This window comes from Labeo rohita, chromosome 14 (assembly GCF_022985175.1).
Source record: "Labeo rohita strain BAU-BD-2019 chromosome 14, IGBB_LRoh.1.0, whole genome shotgun sequence".
Taxonomy (NCBI): domain Eukaryota; kingdom Metazoa; phylum Chordata; class Actinopteri; order Cypriniformes; family Cyprinidae; genus Labeo; species Labeo rohita.
This window is the reverse complement of record NC_066882.1, coordinates 33,355,331-33,361,330: the sequence shown is the minus strand read 5'-3', so window position 1 is coordinate 33,361,330 and position 6,000 is coordinate 33,355,331.

Below are 6,000 nucleotides of genomic sequence, written 5' to 3'. Positions count from 1 at the left end.
TGAGAAAAGCAACCAACACGCTATGACAGCTTAGGTCACAAAGGTCATTTATAGGGCCTTTTATCTACATGACCACTTTACAGTTAAAGCATTCACTTTGTTTTTTTTTATCTGTAAACATTAGAAAATAATGAAGTATATTGTCTGAAACCTTTAGCTGAGAAAAAGTTCTGTTTGGGGAGGTTTCTAATAATGTAACAATTTGTTTTTCATTTTCTCCCAAACTGTAAAATAAAACTCAATAAAACCTGACCTGGTCACCCTGAATAAGATTGTATTGCAAACTTCGGTAACACTTTACTTGAAGGGGTGTGCGTAAGACTGACATAACACCTTCGTAATCATGACATGAAACATGTCATGAACATGAAGGAGGTTTTATGCATGTTTATGAGATGTCATTAAGTGTCATTCGCTCAGTTATGTCATTTTAAATTCAAAAGATCACACTGTTTGAGATGCTTTTGTTATGACAACTTGACATAAATCAATACATCACAACCTGTCAGTGTCTTTGTCACGGCAACTTGACACTACCAAGACAATTTTGTACTATATGACAGCTATATATGTTGGAAATATGTGATCCTGGAGCACAAAACAAGTCTTAAGTAGCACGGGTATATTTTTAACAATAGCCAACAATACATTGTATGGGTCAAAATTATTGATTTTTCTTTTATGCCAAAGTTCATTAGGATATTAAGTAAAGGTCATGTTCCATACAAATATTTAGGAAATTTCCTACCGTTAATATATCCAAAAAATATTTTTGATTAGTGATATGCATTGCTGAGAACTTCATTTGGACAAATTTAAAGGTGATTTTTTTTTTTCAAAATGTTGATTTTTTTGCACTATTATGGTGGTGTCTTGGGTAGACTTTTCCATGATGTAAAAAAGCATGTCAAGAAAATATAAATGTTGCTGTACTTAACTGTTTTTGCAGTGATGTGGACCAAACTCTGCATGACTTAACCCACCATTGTACTGTTTACATTTTAATTTTTGGGTGAATCACTCTCCAAATGCAAAAAATACAATTTTATTTGTTTATTTATTATTATTGTTATTATTATTATTTCTATTAGATGATTTAATTTATTTCTCTAACACCAGTTAATCTTTTTTTTACAACATTTGAAATGGTCTATTATCTGACCTTCTGTTGGAGGAAACTAAAAAAACAAAGCAAAAAAAAACAACAACACACACATTATGAAATGAAAAATATTCATAATGCTGTTATAAAATAATTTGACAGAGTATTAACACTTAACGACATTTTAATGACAAATTCAACTTGTACCACTGTAGTTGAGGTCAAGAAAAATATTAATGACACTGTTATAAAATTATTTGACAGAGTATTAGCACTTAATGACATTTTAATGATAAATTCAATTTGTACAACTGAAAAAGAAGTGGTCAGAAAAATATTAATGACACAATTATAATGGTCCTATGACCACATGACAGTTTAATGTAATGTTAACCCATAAAGCTAAGTAGTTTATTAGGTTTGATAATAAATCTGCTATGTCATGTTTATGACAAATTTATGACAGGGTATGTTGTCTTGGTAGTGTCAAGTTGCCGTGACAAAGACACTGACAGGTTATGATGTATTGGTTTATGTCAAGTTGTCATAACAAAGGCATCTCAAACAATGTCATCTTTACATTAAAAATGACGTAACTGAGCAAATGACACTTAATGACGTGTGTCATAAACATGCATAAAACCTCCTTCATATTCAGTTGTTGTTTTTATTTGTACTTTATAAATCAATTGCCTTGTCTTTCCTCAGGATCAGCTGATGGTGAATAAGGAGCCGCTACAGAGACGTCACAGTCACACAATCAACACAGACTGAACACACAGAGACACACAGCATCACACTCTCATGTGTCTTGTTTTATAATGGACCATGAAACTGAGTGCAGAAAATGAGCAGTTTGGAATCGTTTTGGATTCACTAGATATTGACTACAATGTAGATGCTGTAACACTCAATACACTACAAACAAGTAATGATGAACGATCAAACTAAAACCTCCCATTCTATTTAACATAGACACAGTGTAAATAAGAGGTTTACTGTTCAATATGGATAGCTTTGATTATAATGGGAGGATGAGATTCATTTTTCAATATAATCTTTGATAAATTTGAATATATTTTTATATATATTTGCTATTTAAATTACTTTTTTTTATATTCAAAGTTTTTAAATTTCAATTAAATCAAGAGTCTGCTGATGAGATTGATATTGCAAATGTTTCTATCAAAAGATCACTGTAGATTTCTGTAGAGATCACTGTTATTTTCATATTTATATATTATGATCTTTAACTCATTTTTTTGTTTTGTTTTGTTTTGCTTTTTCCTCCTGCTTCTGCCGTTATTTGCTAACGGCTATGTTGACACATATATTTATTTTTATAAAGCTCTGATCATTTTTATATAACTTTCGTTGTGATTATAAACAAACTGACAAAGTTCTTAAATGTTTTCCAAAGTCTATTATTGTACTGGTCAAAAATTCAATGTCTCATGAATAATGTTCCTCATTACCATCAGTAACAATGAGTGATTTTGATAAGTTGATGTATTTTAAGTGAAATTCTACACAATTTACTGGCAAATGATACATTTACAAGAAAATCCAACTTTTGGATTTTCAGTGATATGCTCACTGTGTACAATAGTCAACATTTGAAGTGGATCAAAACCTTTCATCAAAGTTGTCCTAAAACCAAAACAATACCTGTTCTTGTCTTAGGACAACTTTAATGAACTTTTTTGATCCACTTCAAATGCTGACTACTGTGTATCCTGAGCTGCCGAGCGTCTCAGGCATAGATTTAATATAGATCGTCATAATTATGTATTTTAAAATTCATAAATAGACAATTTATTGTTTATACAGTACATATCCCCTTTCTGGTATGATATGTACAATTGGCTAAAAATTAATTTAACTATAAATAAAAACTCTTGGCACAATAATGAAATATGCCATTTTTTTGTTATATGTTATTTATTTATTTATTTATTTAGTGCTGCTTTAATTTTATAATTATGGAAACAAACAAATGAGGCATTGTTTATTTTTGGTTTATTTGCTGATTGCTTTCATCGTGTTTGACCTTCTTACAGTTCTGTATATATATATATATATATATATACATACAGTGCACAGCATAAATGAGTAACAAATTCAGAATTCAGCAGTTACTCTTTACTTAGATGACATGTTAGGGTTCTTTGGAGATATAACGTTTCAACAAATCTGCTTGATCAATGACTAAAGAATGTCAAAATTATTCAGGGAAATAAGATTTTCTTTTTAAAGTGATAAAATGTTGTGATGAGTACACCCTCCTGAAAGTTACTAAATAATAATAAAAATCTAGTGTAGGTTTAAGGCAATTTTTGATCAACAGGTAAGTATATTGAACCAAAACATTTAAAGACAAGTAATTTCCTGACAATTAAAAGTGTTATATAGCCCACTGAATCATACTCAGACTTAATGCTGGCAACAATGGAACCACTTGGGAGAAAACTGCCAGGTGACTTATTTCTTAGCATAAAAGGGGACAATGGTTCAAGAGAAATACCAAATTATTGTTTTAAGTGTGAAAATATAGCAGAAGTACCACCAATATTCAAAAACAATGGACTTGTGACAAAGTTCCTGAAATAATCAGTGTCTCAGAGCTGGCAAAAATCATAAAAGAGTTTAACTCACAGAATAATATACAGCCTGCAGAAGTGACATGGATGGTTGTTGTCACCACTGGAATTACCTGCTGTAGCCGCAGCACAACAAACTCATTTAACCTCTTCCAAGGCCCATATTTACAAAATATAGACTTCTGGGAATCCATACTTTGGTCTCCAAAAGCATCCAAAATGTTGTGGTGCTGCTAGAGGAGGAGTACGGTGAGAAGTGTCTGGTTCCCACAGTGATGTTCAGTGGTAGTAAAGCTCTTCTGTAGGGATGGATGAGTGCTGAAGGTGTGAGGGAGTTGTGTTTTATCAATGCTGTCATGAATTCACACACCACTGTGTGACGTAATACAAAAAAACTGAAACTGAAGATGCTACCCACCCTCATTCCCTGCATTATTGGGCATTTTTTCAACATGACAATGAAGATATTCATTCTCCCAAGGTGAAAATCCTTCAGTGGACATGTTTTTCGCTCAGTCTTAACACTCTCGAGCAGCTGTGGGGGATTCTGTAGAGACGAGCTGAGCAAAACTATCCATTAAAGACCAGCGCATTTAAGGAGCTCGTCCTCCAGGAGTTAAACAGGACAGATGTGAAAATTTGTCATGTACTTGTACACTCAGTGCTAAGAAGGGTCAGATCAGTGTACTTAAATTTCTAGAGGACATACTAAGCACTAGAATATTATGCATTTGCTGAATTAAATCTAGGGTGTACTCATGTAGACCAGTGGTTTTCAAACTGGTCCTGGAAGCACCCCTGCCCTGCACATTTTGTATGTCTCCCTTATCAGACACACTTAATTCATGTTGTGCAGTTTCTACTAATGAGCCTTTGTTTGTGTATATTTTTATTAAAAATGTGTCATTTCCCTGCCATTCAAAACTCTAATTTTTAAATGAACTTTAGCAATATCGTGGTCAAAACATCTGTCTAGTGCATGCAATATTGAAAAGGTTCTTAATGTTGAATAGTCAGCATCAGATGGTTGAATTTAACTTTAAAATGTTCTAAGGTTAGTAAATCAGTTTACATCAAATTAATACAATTGTCTTATATAATTTTAAAATAGTACCATAAGACAAATTTTGCCTCATTGACAAATGATGCTCTTCTTCAGCATCCTGTCTTTACAAGCTCAACGTTTTGTTGTGTCCAGTTCCTCTTTATTTCTGTGCTGTTTTAATCTAGATTGGGTTCTGCAGTTTCAGTTGTCAGTCCCTTTATGTCCTCAAATGTCTAACATATGACGACAGTCCTGACTCACTTGGTGTCCCAAGAGAAAAACAACATCACTCCCTGATGGCCAAACAAGGCATCCATCCAACTGGTTTGGGTTGTCCCTCTTATTAGATGGCTGCTTGCCACATAAGGAAATAATTAGAAATGAAATCATTGATTTTATTTGCTCAAATCTCCAAGCTTCTGTAACGAAAAACAGTTCCTAACAAGTGATTTTCAGCCAAGATGAACAAACAAGTTCACACAAGACATTTATTTTATAGGGGTAATGTACAGTCAAACCATTTATTACATGATGTTTCACCAAATAAATGATGGCAACGAAAAATTGATTTGAGTTTAAACTCTTTTACAACCATACCTATTCATATAATACGTTACAGTGGACAAAACAATCATCTTGGCAACAAGACGAAGACTTTTAACAAATATTACAATGCTATTTATAGTCAAATCCTCTGATTTCATTTGCAACACCCTTGATGAGTGAGATGCAAAATGGTATCAGTTGCATTTCTGTGAAACCAGAGAGAGCAAGAAGACAGAGAAATGATGAACTGCGTTTAACTTAAAATTGAGTGTTTACTGTTGCCCTTTTGCATTATTGATGCACTATTTTCATGTTAAATACCTTACAGCCGCTTCGTCACAATCTGTTGTTAAAAGCGCTATATAAATAAAAGTGATTTGACTAGACTTGATGAAGGCACTATTGTCCTCTGTAGAGCTGTTTCATCAAAGCATCAATGTCAACATCAACACTGTTTGTCTCCATAGCTGAGTTTCCAAAGTTGTTTCTGCTATTTCCTGTTTATTTTTGTGCGGCTGCTTTGACACAATCTGTAATGTATAAAGTGCTATAGAAATAAAGGTGACTTTGTAGTGTTGTCATTCAGTTGTCATTCAATAATGCATAAGTAAAACCCTGTAACACACTGTAAACACTGCAGATAATTTCAAGCTAGGCTACTTCTGAACAACAGCCAATTGTGCTGCTGATCAGAAAGGGCCCAAGTT